This window comes from Sminthopsis crassicaudata, chromosome 3 (genome assembly GCF_048593235.1).
Source record: "Sminthopsis crassicaudata isolate SCR6 chromosome 3, ASM4859323v1, whole genome shotgun sequence".
In the NCBI taxonomy this organism is placed as follows: domain Eukaryota; kingdom Metazoa; phylum Chordata; class Mammalia; order Dasyuromorphia; family Dasyuridae; genus Sminthopsis; species Sminthopsis crassicaudata.
The window spans coordinates 515,994,768-516,009,936 of NC_133619.1; the positions used below are offsets into that span (position 1 = coordinate 515,994,768).

The following is a 15,169-nucleotide window of genomic DNA, read 5'->3' on the forward strand; positions in this document are numbered from 1 at the left end:
TCATCTTCTAACTGTAAAACTATGGATCTTTGACTCAAATGTTCCTGCCTGTGATTCCCCCCTTTGCTTTCAAAGTGGTGGTGGATATTTGGGGAGAAAGACGTGCAAGTGGGGTAAGAAAGCCTGGGAAATGGGGAATCCAAAATAGGGAGCGGTGGGAAGAGAAAGGCAAGGAGAGAAGGTGTTAGGGATCATGGGAGTGAGGTGAGGGAGAGGAGACGGAGGTGGGGAAGAAAGCAGAGCAAAGGTAAATAGAGGGGACGGAGAGGGACAGGAAGCCCCAGAAAGTGATAAAAAAGAGAGGGAGATGAGTGAAGGGGACTTGAAGAGGAGAGGCTGAGATGGAGGATGATCTGAGAAGTGGAAGGGATGTAGGAAGTGAGGATGAGAGAGCAAAAAGAGAATGGGCGTAAAAAGGTGGGAGAAGGGAGAGGAAGGACGGAGCCCCGAGGAGGACGGAAAACGTGAAAGCACGAAATGGGGAGAGAAAAGGGGGCAGAGAGGGGAGAAGAGCGTCGATCGCAAAGTTTCCCTTTCTAACTCATTCCCTGACCCTTCCCGCCCCTTTCCTACTTCGCTAGCTCAAACCGGGAGGCCCTTCAGTCCCCTAAAAGCCTCTCTTTTGGAACAGTCCGCATGCGCGGCTTCCCCCTTCTCCTCCCCTCTTTCGTTCCCTCTGAGGCCCCGCCCCTCGTGCTGATTGGACTGGAGGGCTGGGCCCGGAGAGCCAGAACCCTGCGGGGCTCGTGAGCGGGAGGAGTTGGCTCTGCTGCCTCCTATCCTCTCTGCCTCCGCGGCGGGAGCACCTGGCTGGCGGAGCCACCTCCCCCTGCACCGCGCACTGCCGTCTCCACCACTGCCACTGCCCGGGCGCGAGCCCCAGTCTGGCGACAGCCCCACCTTCGGCTCCTTCCTGCCCGGATCCTGCCTCCTGCGGTGCCCGGCTTGCCCGCCTCAGGTAGGCTCCGCGGGCGTGCAGCGGGCTTGTGGGGTTGTATGTGTGCGCGCGCGGTGCCAGTGCTGTGTGGGGTTGTGTGTGGCGTGGGGAGTCTACCTGTGTGCACGGTGCCGTTGTGCATGATTTACACAAGGGCTGGGTTTGTAGCGGGACCGTAGAGGGATGTATATACAGGGGCGTGTCTCGCCTAAGCGTCGGAGAGAGGTTGTGGTCTGCATCAGGAATGCACACATTCGGGGGTGTGTCTGAGAAACAGTGGGGTGCCTTGTGAGGGGTTTATATATAGTCTGTGCGCCCCGTAATGGGAGTGTGTGTGGGGGGGGTGTCTGAGAGAGACAGAGAGCTTGTGTGTGAGAGGGGCTGCTGGAGGAGGGGTGGGTGGTGTTTATTAAGCACCTACTGTATGCTTAAGTTAAAAGGAACAGCTTTCTCCAAAGTGTGCGGTGTGTGTCTGGTGTGTGTGTGTGTGTGTGTGTGTGTGTGTGTGTGTGTGTGTGTGTGTGTGTGTGGAGCACGAGAGCGGTGGGGAAGGGATGTGCGGAGAGTGGGTGTGACTGTGAAGTTGTGCTGGGTGCGGCTGGGGGGGGGGGCGTGGAGGAGTGTGTGTGGTCGGTGAGACCGAGGTGCGTGAGTGTGTGGTCCGAGGTGACACTGAGGGATTACTTAGTGTGAGAGTGTGCGATGTGTGGCTAATTATGGATGGCGAGGTGAGATTGTGAAAGTGTAACTGAGATTGTAGAGATGGAGCGACAGTGTATCCTTCAGAGACGGAAACCAAAAATCTCGGCTTCTGAGTCCGGGATGTGTCCCCCCCTGCTAGGGGGCCTCCTTGCCTGGTGTGGGGGAGGGAGGCCGAAGGAAGGAATCTATTTGTTTGGTTATGAACTACGTGACCGTGACCGCAATCCCCCTCCTCCCCCCTTCTCTGCCTCTGCAGAGACCCCAGGGAGTTCTGTGAGCAGAGCCTTGATGGTGGTATTCCTTTTCTTCCCTCCCCACTTCCCCGTGTGTGTGTGTGTGTGTGTGTGTGTGTGTGTGTGTGTGTGTTTCCTTTCTCTGACCTCGTTTTGAGTTATGGAGGAAAAGTCCCACCTCCCTGCCCCCTCCTCCTTCCATGCACTGACGATTTGCAGCTGGAAGGAGCCTCAGATCCTGGAGCCCAGCCCCCTCACTTTATGGAGCCTGTAAGAAAGTCCCACTGAATTAAAGTCACTTGTATGGATTTAGTGGAAGGCTTGTTGCATTGTTCGCTAGAGTCCTGGGATCAGATACCTGCCCTGAAGCTTCATAACCTGGGAAAGTAAATTCCTGAGCTTCTGTCGCTAGTTCTGTATAAAGTAGAGGTAAAAATAGTACTTTGCAGTATCCCTGGGTTACTGTGAATGAGGCTTCACTAATGAAACACCTTCTTACTGTGTCCAGACCCTTTGCTGAGCACTTTTTCCAAATATTTTCTCCTTTGATCCTTACAACAACCCTGTGAAATATTTTCTGTTGTACTCCTCATTTCATGATCGTAGCTGAGAGAAGTTAAATCATTTGTCAAGGGTCCTGCAGTATTGTTGCCTCCCCTTTCTAAAGACTTCATTTCCTGGTGACCTTTGGATGCAAAATAGGACTGACAGTCAAGCTTGGTCCATCAGTCAGTTTTGTTTAGATGGAGGGTTTTTTATTTTTTATTTTTTTAAGAAAATATTAAGGCTATCTTGGCAAGAGGGAAGCCATGAAGGAGTGATTTGTATGCCAAAGTAAGATGTAATAATAAACTTTTAAAAATACCTTTAAAAAGACTTAATTTCCTTTGCCCCACATGCTCCTGGTTCCTCATCTTTAGGGATTTGATCCCCAAAGGAAGAGCAAAACTTCTTTCCCTTCTTTGGCTAGAAGCCAAGTCTAAAAGTCCCTAATACTAGAGGGAAAAGAATTAAATCTCCAGCAAAAAGTCTGTCCTCGCTATAGTCTTGTTTCTTCTTCATTTGTAAATGGGGATAATGCCAGTATCTATAATAGCTACCTCAGAGGATAGTTGTGAGTGAGCATCTAGCTCACAAATAGCTAACATGAAGTCATTTATAAAGTACTGGGTAACTGCTATACTCTGTGATCATTTCCATCCAATGACTGGGATAAGGAGGAGAAGAGTTGAGGGGAATATTAGGAAAGAGAATCTCCAATAACTTAGGCTATACTGGCAATCTGGGAATACTGGATTTGAATCAGGGAGTCTAGTTTCAAATCCTACAACTTGTATGATATTGGCCAAATCATTGACTTTCTCTGTGCCCCGGTAGAGGAAGGAGTTGGACTAGAGTCTTGCAGGTTTCTTCCAGCTTCTAATATCTTATGACCAAGATCATTTCTCTCTGTAATTCTGTGTTCCTGCTATGACATTTTATGTTCTGAGATTTCATTTCAGCTATGACACTCTATGTTCTTATATTTTAGTGCTATCATTCAGTCATTCAGTTCTGTGATCCTTTCTAGCTCTGAAACTTATAATTCTTAAGCAATAAACTATCTCTGAACAACTCTGAGAAATTTTTTTTTTTTTAAAGGTCGGGATAATCTTAACTCTGCTAAATTTGCCTCTCTTCACCTGTTCCCCTGCATGCTCTTATGTTTGAATCACTTCCACTTCCAGCCAGAGTCACTCCTTAAAGTTTCTATCAACTATAAGTAGGTATGAAATAGGGAAGAAAAAGAAGAATAAAATATGGTACTAAGCTGTATGTGGTCCTGACTTCAAAAAGTTTATGCATCTGGTCCTACATGGTTTTGGACCAGTAGTTAGGAAGGTGTCAGTTCAAATTCTGAGACAGACACTTAGTAGCTGTGTGCTTGTTTTCTCCTCTGTAAAATGAGACCTGCCTTCCAGGACTGTTATGAAGATCAAATGAAATAACATATAAAATACCTTGCAAACTTCAAACTGTTGCACAAACATTAATCATTATAATCATAATTAATTAATTTTCATTAACAGTTATTTCATTATTAATGTTAATTTTATTATTAAACAAATTATATTAAATAAATTATAATGATATTGTAATAAATTAACATTAATTATGACTAGAGGAAACTCAAGCAGCTGCTTGATGTGTGCTAAAATGTGTCACATAGTCTCAAGTTCTTTAGGAAACTGAGAGGAGAAAAAGATATGGGAAGGCTTCATGGAGGAGGGGGTCCTTGAAGAATGATTGGGATTTTATCTTATTCCTATTCCATATTGCTTTGAGCTAGTGAGGATTATGAACATTCTCTATGTTTTAGCAAACATTTGTAAAGTACCTATTATGTACAAAGCCCTGTGTTCTGATCCTTGGGATGAAGGGGATGAGATTACAAGTATAACTTAAATTCTTGTCTTCATGTGGTTTATAATGGTTTATAATAGTAGTGAATTTCAGTACTTCTAAGAACTGTGATTTCATCAGTATGGATAGAAATCTCAGCTCCTTAGTGGCTGCTTTTATGGACTGCTTTTAGTAAGAAAAAATCATTCCCCCTGATGTTGGCCAATGTTCTTATGATGAACTTTCCCATGATATATCTCTCCATGCTTTATTATCCTGGTTGTCAAATGAAAGAGATGTATAATCTCTACCTCAGATTATTTCCCATTATCATATATGAAATATTTACAATTAAATATTATTTACATTATATAGTACATATATATGTGTATATGTGTGTGTGTGTGTGTATAACCTTGTTTGCATATTCTCTCCTTCATTGGAACATGACTTTCTTGAAGGCAGGGATTGTCTTTTTGCTTTTTTTTTGGTATCTGTGGGACCTAGCACAGTGCCTCCCATGTAAAATGCTTAATAAATACTTGTTGAGAGCCTGACTAAATTGCTAGGCCTGTACTGGAAGACTTCCCAGCTTCATAGAACCTGGCAGAGCTTTTCATCTGGGGCAAAACCTTTGAGATCCTCAGGATCATCTCCACGGCACAGTGAGACATTGGTCAAGCACTTTTAAGGAAAGGACAGAAAAACAAGACAGAAATTGATAAGGGCCTTAGAGGAATATGGAATGCTATGGAAAGAATAATGTTGATGGGTGCAGGGTAGAATAGGGGAAAGGCTTCACAGAAAAAAGAACCTTTGTTCTTGGCCTTGAAGGATAAGGAGCAAGCTTACAAGCAACAAAGTTTGGGGGTAATGGTGACATGAGCAGACAGAAACTGGCTGTGGTTGGGGGAGAAGATGAGAAGAAACAGCAGTGACCTATCCAGATTGACTAAAATAGAGTCCATGGAAGTGGAAGGGGAAAATATAGTGGGAGATATGCTTGCTAGAGGAGACTGGAACCCAATTTTAGTGGAAAAAGGATTAGGGCATACCAAAGTGGGAATCCTCTATGGACCTGGGGAAAAGAACAGCTGTCCCTAAGAACTCATCTTGAATTGGATAGTTAATTTGGAAACATTCCTTTATGCCTGGGGTTCATGTCTACTTAATTTTTAAGAATTTTGGTAACTTTCAATATTAATTAATTTCCTTTGTAATCCTTTGTTTTCTATGCAATTAATAACATTATTCTGAAAAGGGGCTCCACCAGATTGTCAAATGAGTCAAATGAGAAAATGGTAAGAATGGCAATTAATCTTTTTATTAGTAATGAGTCTTACTAGTGTAAGAAAGACTGGATTGCCTTCAGGAGGTTCACATTCTTGGTATAAACAGATACACACACTCCCTAGTTCAAATTCTCCCTAGTAGAATTGTAATCTATGCTTCTTCCTCTTTCTTCCCATCCTTGCCTCATTGGATCTGATCTGAAATGGGTAGGAAAACTTGGGAATATAAATGAGATTGGGTTCAAGTACTAACTCCCTGTGTGACTGAAGGCAAATCTAGATCACCTTCCAGGTTGGAAGGATCCTTGGAGATGATGCTCTGGCTTGGAGTCAGAAAAATCTGAATTCGAATCTAGCCTCCCATACTTATTAGCTGTATGACCCTGGGCAAGTTACTTAATCCTGTTTGACTCAGTTTCAGTCATCTGTAAAATGAGTTGGAGAAGGAAATGGAAAACCACTCAGTATCCCTGCAATACAATTTGGTGAAAATACCAAATGGGATTATGAAGAGTCTGACATGACTAAAATGACTAAACAGTAGCAATAACAAAGCCTGTTCTAACTAAAGCGTTCTTTGATGCTAATTCTTTCAAATACATTACTCAGACTGTATGAAGAAACACATCTCAATTGGAAGCAGAAGCCTAAGTCCTTTTTTAGTCTCTTTGTGGAAATTGACCTGAAATAATAGAATATTATTTTCTTGAAAAAAAAAAAGTTTGTTTTGCAGTTTGTTTCTACTTTGTACTTAGTAGGCACTGAATAATATTTGTTGAATTCAATTGATTTAAAAGAGAAATTGAGGTCTGTCTGTATGTGTGTATACATATATATATACACACACATATATGTGTATATATATGTGCATGTGCATGCATGGAGAGTCCTTTGCAAAAGTAAAAGTCCTTCTGCTTAAATGAATGGCTAAGTCTTTTTTCTGACCTAGAAGTTTCAATGAATATAAGCATCCTTGAGGTCAAAGTGACCTTAGAACACAGAATGGTAGAACAGAAGATTCAGAATGTCTGAACTGTAAGGGATTTTAGAGCATTGAATGTTAAAGACTATAAAGCTCTATATAGAAACATAGTCACAAAGGCTAGAGGCAGGGGGGCCTAGCAAGCCATCTAAGTCTAGACAACTCTCCCCATTTTATAGATGAGGAAACTGAGGCCCAAAGATAGTTACCTAAAGTCACGGATAGTATGCATCAGAGATAGAATTTGAACCTGGGTCCTTTGATTCAGAGCCAGTACTTTTTCTGTTGTATCATACTGCTCATAATAACAAGAATTAAAAGCCTTATTTCTATATCAAGTTCCTTACCATTCTCATAATCACTCTATAAGAGAGATGTTGCAAGTATTAATTCCATTTTACAATTGAAGAAAACCGAGGCTAAAAGTGAAGTGGCTTGTTCATGGTTACATAGCTGGTAAATGTTGGGGTCAAAACTTAAATTCAGGTCTCTTGATTTCAAGTTCAGTGTTCATTGCATTTTTTTTTTTTTTTTTTGCCTCCCTTATGATATTAAAGGAACTCGAGGAAACTTCCTGATTAGAAAGTGACATAGGATCAGAGTTTTAAAATCTGAAATGATTTCAAAAACCATCCAAGCAAGCTTCCTCATTTTATGGAAGAGGAAACTTAAGCTCAGAAAAGCAAAGAGGCTTGCCTAAGGCCACAAAACTAGTATACTTATCTTCAATCCCTTTCCAATAAACAACGGAGTTCTAAAGAGCATTGACTTCCCCCTCTGATAGATACTGTGTGTGTGTGTGTGTGTGTGTCTGTGTCTGTGTGTCTGTGTCTGTCTGTCTGTCTGTCTGGACTAGGTGATCCCTAGGAGTCCCTTTCATCCATCAAGCTCTAAAAGGATCCTATGACCCCTTGTCATTCTCCTGCTCACTTCAGTTTTCTCTTTCATATTGCCTATAGGATAAATGGCTCAAATGGCCCAATGTGGAGAGCCCTTGTCCTTCTGGTTCCAATCTATCTTCCTAGACTTATTTATTATTCCTTACATACTTTATACTCCAAACTATATTCCCTACTAGACCTGTCATTCTATCCCTCTCTTGCCTTTGCATGTATTTGTCTTTTTTCTCACCTCTCTTTTCTAGAATCCTTTCTTAGTTCAGAGTTCAGCTCAAGCATGGCCTCCAACATAAATAAGACTGTTCTGATGAGGCCTTCCCGGACAAATCCTTTTATGCTTACCTTGTATATGTTTTGTATTCACTTCTCTTGTATATATTTTGTATCCACTTCTCTTGTATATATTTTGTATCTGCTTCTCTATGTCCATGTATTCCCACAGAAGGGAGTAAGCTCTTTGAGGTCAGAGACTGTATCCATTTTTTGATTTTGTCTCTCTAGCACCAAGGACAGTTCCTGGCGCACAGTAGGCACTTCATAAGTATTAGCTGAACTGAATTAAAATGAATAATGATTTCTCACCCCTTTGGCATTGACTGAATTCTTTCTGGCTATTCAGCTCTTCCCTCAGAAAAATCTCTTTGTCCTGGGCCACAATTTAATTCACTTTAACAACTGAGTCTCATTCTCAAGGCTAGAAATATAAAGATTGATGCTTCACAGACACTGCCCTCCCAACTAGAGCCATAGAATGTTAGATTGGCAAAGTGGAAAGGAGCTATTGTCACAGAGCTCAGCCAACTCCCTGTTTCATCCTCCCCTCCAATTTTCACCACCTCTGCTTATTTGATAGATGATGATCTCAGGGCCCAGGGAGGCTTCATACTAAGTGAATGGTAGAGCAGGGACCCAAAACTTGATCCTCTGACTCCCAACTTTTTCCACTGGGGTGTACCATGTAAACTTCCTTTTTATTCTTTTCCAAAGGACTCTGTTGTTTCCTGTGCCATTCTGGTCCCAGGGCCTGATACTGTGGTATGAACCATTTGCTGCCTAACATTCTTCCCATGGATACTTGTGTTTTTCTTTGGCCAAAATAATTTATCTCTAATGGTAGAATTTCAGGCATCAATAATCAGATGGGAGTAGATTCTAGGGGAATGAGGAAGGAATATGATAGAGATTACTGGTGCCTCTAGAATTGTATTATAAAAATGATTGTCTCATTCAAGCTGTTGGAATGTGGCCAAAGATGATGTATATTCAGTGGAAGGGAAAGGGAGGATGTTGGAGAAATGACTTCTTTTCCGAATATTATAATGATAACACATTTATTAAAAAGGCAGTTCAGTTGAACATTTATTAAGCATCATACTTTGTGGTTTTAGATTGAAATTGAGGTAGATAGTACAAGTGTGATAATCTCCATTTTACTGATGAGACAGTTGGCAAGTGATTTTGCCATAGCTTATACTTATTAATTTGTTTCATTAGTATCTCATTTTTCATGACCCCATTGGGTTTTATTGGCAGAGAGTGGCGTGATTTCCCATTTCCTTCTCCAGCTCATTTTATAGATGAGGAAAAACAGGGTGAAGTGACTTGCCCAGGGTCACACAGCTAATAAGTGAAGCTAGATTCAATTTCAGGTCTTCCTCACTCCAGGCTTGGTGTTTTATCCACTGCACTATCTAGCTACCTTCCTATAGCTACACTGGAGAAGTATCTCAGAATCTCAGACTCTCAAAATTGGATGGCACCCCAGAGTTCATCTGCTCCAATTTGTACCTGAATAGGACATCTCTCTGACATTCCTGCCAAAGAATGAACCTGTTTCTGTCAAAAGATCTTCAGTGGTGGGGACCTCAACTTGCATGCTTTGTGGAGGGCCTTGAATGCCATACGCAGCCAGTGATGAGAATGTAATTAAATGATAACAGGAACTCTATCTACTGTACTGCCTTACAGTACTAAAATTCACATAGAAACAGGGCCCACCAAACTACACATGAGGATCTCTGCAGGCTTCAAACACATTGTAATACCTGTATTCTATTGTAAATTTCATTAAATATTTTCCAATTGCATCTTTATTTAAGACTAGGTCACTCAGAAGTGTTGTAGGACTGCATACATGTTGTGGACATACATAAATAAGTGAAGTGTGTGACCATAGTGGTGGCTGGCAAAAAGCAGCACAGAAGCAACCCTCTTGAGGTGGGGCTAGGTAAAGGTGAATTCTGGAGGAAGGAAAGAAAGTAGGAATGGATGAGAAGGAGGGACAGGTGTCCTAGAGTAGAGAGAGCAAATGGAAGGAGGGAACTGGGCATATTTGGGGCCAGGTAGTAGGCAGGAGCTGAATATCTGTGTCAGGTTTTACTCAGAAAACCTGTTTAACCCCTTCTTGTTTCTCTCACCCTCTAAGTCAAATATGATCTTGGTGTAACTGATGATGATGATGGGAAAAATGAGATAATTGTAATAAATTGTTGTGAGGCAACCTGGCTGATTGGATACTGTTTTAGCTTTTCAATCAGGAAGACCTGTGTTCAAGTCTCACCTCTGAAGCATATTGGTTGTGAGACTATGGGCAAGTTTGTTATTTAACTTCTCAATACCTTCAGCATCTCTTTAAGATTGCAAGTGATTCAGTTGTTCTTCTGCAATTATAGAGAGAATTCCACATTAATGAAATGAAATAATAGGTTCAACCTGCTTCCCTAACCTCCCTCCCCACCCAAAAAAAGCACTCAGGACTTTCCATACAGTAGCCTTTTAAGCAGAGAGGTTGAGGATTATTGGCTCCATTTCATAGATATAGAAACAGACTCAGAGAGTTAATGTCACATGCCACACGAACTCAAGAGATGTTCAGAGAGCCCAGTGAGACTCTAGGCTGAAAGCTGTGTTCCTTCCAATTTATGTCTTTATTCAGGTTCTGGTACCCTGATAGGAATAATGATGTTGGGAAATCATTACATGTGTTTGGTCATCAAGGCTCTATGAAATAAGAAGAGCAAGGGGCAACTAGTTGGTGTAGTAGATAGAATACCAGCCCTGAAGTCAGGAGGACCTGAATTCAAATCCAGCTTAAGTCACTTAACACTTCCTAGCGTCAGCAAAAAAAAAAAATAATAATAATAATAATAATAAGAAGAAGAAGAGCAGGAATTAACATGAGAGCTTAACACTAACTTGTCTTCTTTTGGGGGGGGGGAAATGAGGCAATTGGGGTTAAGTGATCCTCCTGACTTCAGGGCCAATACTCTGTGGCACCTGGCTACCCTCAGAATAATGTGCTTAAATATTTGAAGGAAATGTTGCAATCAAAGGTCAATCAAGTCTACAGATATTTATTTTTTAATTTAATAGTATTTTCTCCACTTACTATTAAATTAAAATAAAAACAATTTTCAACATTCATTTTTTGGAAAGTTTTTGAATTCTAAATTTTTCTTTCTCCCTCCTTTCTTCCCACCCCCTCAAGACAGTAAGCAGTCCTGATATAGATTATACATGTGCAATCATGTAAAACATTTCCACATTAGTCATGTTGTGAAAGAAAAACAAAAGCAAGGAAAAAAAAACCATGAAAAAAGTGAAACTAGTATGTTTTGATCTGCCTTTAGACTCCACAGTTCTTTCTCTGAATGGGGAAAGTCTTTTTGAATTGTCTTGGATCACTGTATTACTGAGAAGAGCTAAATACAGAGCTAAAAATAAAGAGCTAAATAAACTTTCTGTCATAGTTAATCTTCATGCAATTTTTAGGCTCACTTCACTAAGCATCAGTTCATGTAGGTCTTTCTAAGTTTTTCTGTAATCTACCTGCTATATAATATTTTTATGTGTATATGTATATATACATATACATATATATATATATACATTCACACATATATGTACATAAATACACACAGATACTCAAAGTACATTGGAGATAAACAATAGAGGGAATTAATAGAGACCATTAAGGAAGATAGGGAAAAGCTTCTTGTAGGAATGAGATTTGACTTGGGACCTAAAGCTAGTCAGGAAAGTCAGAAGATGGAGATGATGAGCAAGAGAATTCCAGGCATTGAGAACATGCAAGAAAGTGAAGTTATGATTTTTTTCAATCCCCCCAAAACTGATGGGCATCTATGGACACTAGGTTAAGAACTCTTGGCTTAGGTATTCTGACTTGCATTTTTGTGCTTTTTCCATTGAACTAAGAGTATGTACAGCCACCATCCATATCCTGAGATATACATATGAGCATACACAATTATCATGATACAACTGTTTAGACATATGCTCCTCCCTCCCCCACCTCTCTCTCTCTCACACACACACACACATACACATACACATACACATCTTCAAGTCTGAAGGTAACCTGTAATTCCATTTATCCTTATAAGACGGGATTAAGCTTATTATCATTTTCCTTTTTCTTCTGTATGAGCCTGTTCTTATTATCAGTTGGATATTCTGTTTCATGAAATCTCACTCCAGCTTTTTACTGCTGTCACTTCTATGACAGACATCTATATGATGAAAGCTTTTTTGGTCTTAAAAAAATCTTCTTGTCCTAATATCCTGAGAAGCGATAAGATAAGACAAGAAAGTGATATACTTGGAGTGCAATGTCACCCCTACCTAAACCTACACTCCAGCACCTTTCCCACACCTAAACTCTTTCATATTATTTATGTCCATGCCTCCCTATATATCTACATGCTCATACATCTATTTCTCCTACATTGATGCACACCTACTCACCCATATTTACTGCCTCCAGATATGTTCACAGTGGCAGTGTGGTACAGAAGAAAAAACACAGAACACTTAGAGTGAGAGGGTCTAGTTTCCAATGGGCAAATCATTTAATTCATTAGTTTCTTTAACTGTAAAATGATTTGACTGGATGTCCTAGAATGATCCTTCCATGTATGAGTCTGTGACATTGTCCTTCTCCCAGATCTACATATAATTTATAAGTGCTCCTATTCTTCCCTCTCTCTCTCCCTCCATAGACTCACTGTATATAGGAATATAAAGTATTCTTGTGCACTTACTTAAGCATCCTTACACTCATGGACAAACATTCCCACAAGACTCCAGTACCTAAATATATGCAAACATTTACTTGTGCATGCACACATATATTCATGTATACACATACATGTGTACATGTAAAGCATACATTTATAAAAACACATACAACCACAAAAAAGTCTGCACCATCTAAGATGGTTTCAGATCTTCTCTCCCTTTCTAGAGCTAGATTTTGTCCTGGCCATGGTAGAGCAGTTAAGAATGGACAAGTTATCTTGATCAATGTAATAGTATCATCAGCCTGCAGCTTTTTTGAGCAAAGGAGTTTCAGCAGTATCCTGTCCTTCCAGAAGAAGAAGGACAACTTATGACAACTGTCTTTTCACAGGGCTTCATCTTGGCCCCAGCCTTCTTAGCCATTGCTATCCAAAATGAAATTTCAGACTTCCCCACAGTTCTTCCTTTTGTCTTGCCTTCTTCCTTCTTCAGTAGATATCCCAGAGGCTAAGTAGAGTGACTTGCCCAGAGTCTTGGGGCTGGAAATTGTAGCCTCATCCTGGAACTAAACCTGAATCTCCTATTCCCCAGAAACAGTTCTCTTTCCATTAAGCTGTGCATTCTCTGCCAAGAGTCACATTAAAAATAGGGAACATCAACAAGTTCTCAACAAATTGAGTACTAGAAGTATTGCCAGCCAAGGAATAGATGCTTTAGCTGGAGAGACAATCATTCTCAAAAGGAACAATAAGTGAACAGTGCAAGATAATATATAATCCAGCTGGAGCACAGGCATATATTAGCATTTATTAGCTATGTGACCATGGGGAAGCTACTATCTCTAAGCTTCATTTTTTTCCCCATTTTTTTTTTTTTAACATAGACAGAACTCAGACATCCCTTGTGTTCAGATCTTGCAGATACAATTCCCATAGAGCTCTACAATTCACAAATCACAAAAACAGCCCAGGGCACCAAGATCAGAGAGAGAAAAAAGGGAATACAGTTCTTAATTTTATTAACACACAAATACTGAAATGGATTTGTTTTTGAGTTGGAAGTTTCCTGTAGCCAAACCCATTCATGCCAGCCTATCCCTACTAACTTTTATGCAAATCCTCCTATGAGATTGACTTAGGCGAGTTCATCTACCATGCTGGATGTCTCCCTCAGTTTCTCCTGACATTGAGAGAATTCTGGCAGAGCCTTCTGGCAACTTTCCATCCTTTCCTTTTGCTATATGATCAGCCCAGCTTTTCATCCAGTCATTTAATTCTTCAACATGTCCCATCAGATCAGATCTTTTTTATTTTTTTGTACCCTTTTGGCAGTCAATGATTAGAAAGGAAACCAATTATTTATAGAGGAAATTGGTAATTCAGTGGATAGAGCTCTTGGGCCTGAAGTCAGGAAGACCCAAGTTAAAATCCAGCCTCAGATACTTGCTAGCTATGTGACCATAGGTAAAGCACTTAATCTCTATCTGCCTCTGTTTCCTTAACTGTAAAATGGGGTTAATAATAGCACCTATCTCCCTATGAGGATAGAATGAGATAATATTTGTAAAAAGTGCTTAGCAATGTGCTTGGCACACAGTAGGCACTATATTATCCCCTTCTCTCACTTCCTTGGAGTGATATAAAAATTTAACTGTTTTCCCATACAAGTTCAGGGGCATACAAGATCTGTCCTTGGGCTCTTTGGGAACTTGAGAACCATAGATCTAAAACCTCTGCATTAAGTTATAAGTCCATTGAGAGCAGGGATTTTTTCACATCTACCCTCTTAGCCCAAGGTCTAACATATAATAGGTACTTATAATTTCTCACTATTAGGGCCAGAGCTGGCACTTGAACCCACTTTTCCTGATTTATATTCTAGTGATCTCTCATGATATCTTGTGACTTCCCAGTGTGCTGTATTTGAAATTCTGAACCTTTTTGGTTCCTTGTTACCTTTCCTAAATAACAACCTAATCATGCTTACTTGCTCTGTATCTTTTGTCTTGATCTCTTCCTTCTGTGTATCTTTTTCCTCTCTCTCCCTACCTCTTTCCACTCTTCTATTTCTTTCTCTTTATCTCTTGTCTTTTCTATTTCTCTCCTCTCTTCTGTCTTTTGTTAGTCTCCTTTCCCTTTCCCTTTCTGTCCCTCCATGATTTTTCTGTTTCTGTCTGTCTGTCTCTGTCCCTCCTTTCTTAATTTTATTTTTCTGTCTCTATCTCTTTCCTTCATCTGATAGTACCATAAACTTCACGAAGTTGTTGTGGGGATATCATCATCATCATAGTTATCATTTACAGTATATGGTGCTTACTATATGCCAGGCAGTGTGCCAAATTCTCTATAACTATTATCTCATCATAAAGACTCTTTGCAAATCTTTCAGCATTATATAATTGCTTACTATGAAATGAAACAATATATATAAAGTGCTTTGTAAACCTGAAAACCTTAAAAGCCATTATTGTTATTAGTGGCCTAAGCAGAAGATGAATTTGGGGTCAGTGGTTCAGTTCTCTATTAAGAAGGAGGAAAGACTGTACTCCTAGTCTGGGAAAAGTCCCTAGGGACAAAGTTGGTCATTCTTTTCCTTTGGAGACAAGGGGTTGATGGAGTGGTACCAAATAACTTTACTCTGAATGACTTGAAAACAGAGGTTTTGTTGAGGGTGTATGGGTGTGGGTGTGTAAATGTGGGTGTGTA

At 40.5% G+C, this 15,169-nt stretch overlaps 1 protein-coding gene across 2 annotated transcripts in view; it reads left to right on the top strand.

Moving 5' to 3' along the window:
- Positions 1–729: 729 nt before the first annotated feature.
- Positions 730–15,169, top strand: part of CAPN5 (calpain 5) — a 151,837-nt gene continuing 137,397 nt past the window's right edge. Inside the window, exon 1 of one of the 2 annotated variants that reach the window (XM_074304136.1) lies at positions 730–958. The gene's annotated coding sequence lies outside the window, so the exon portion shown is untranslated. The remainder of the gene's footprint in view (positions 959–15,169) is intronic. The other variant, XM_074304137.1, reaches the window with a different exon arrangement.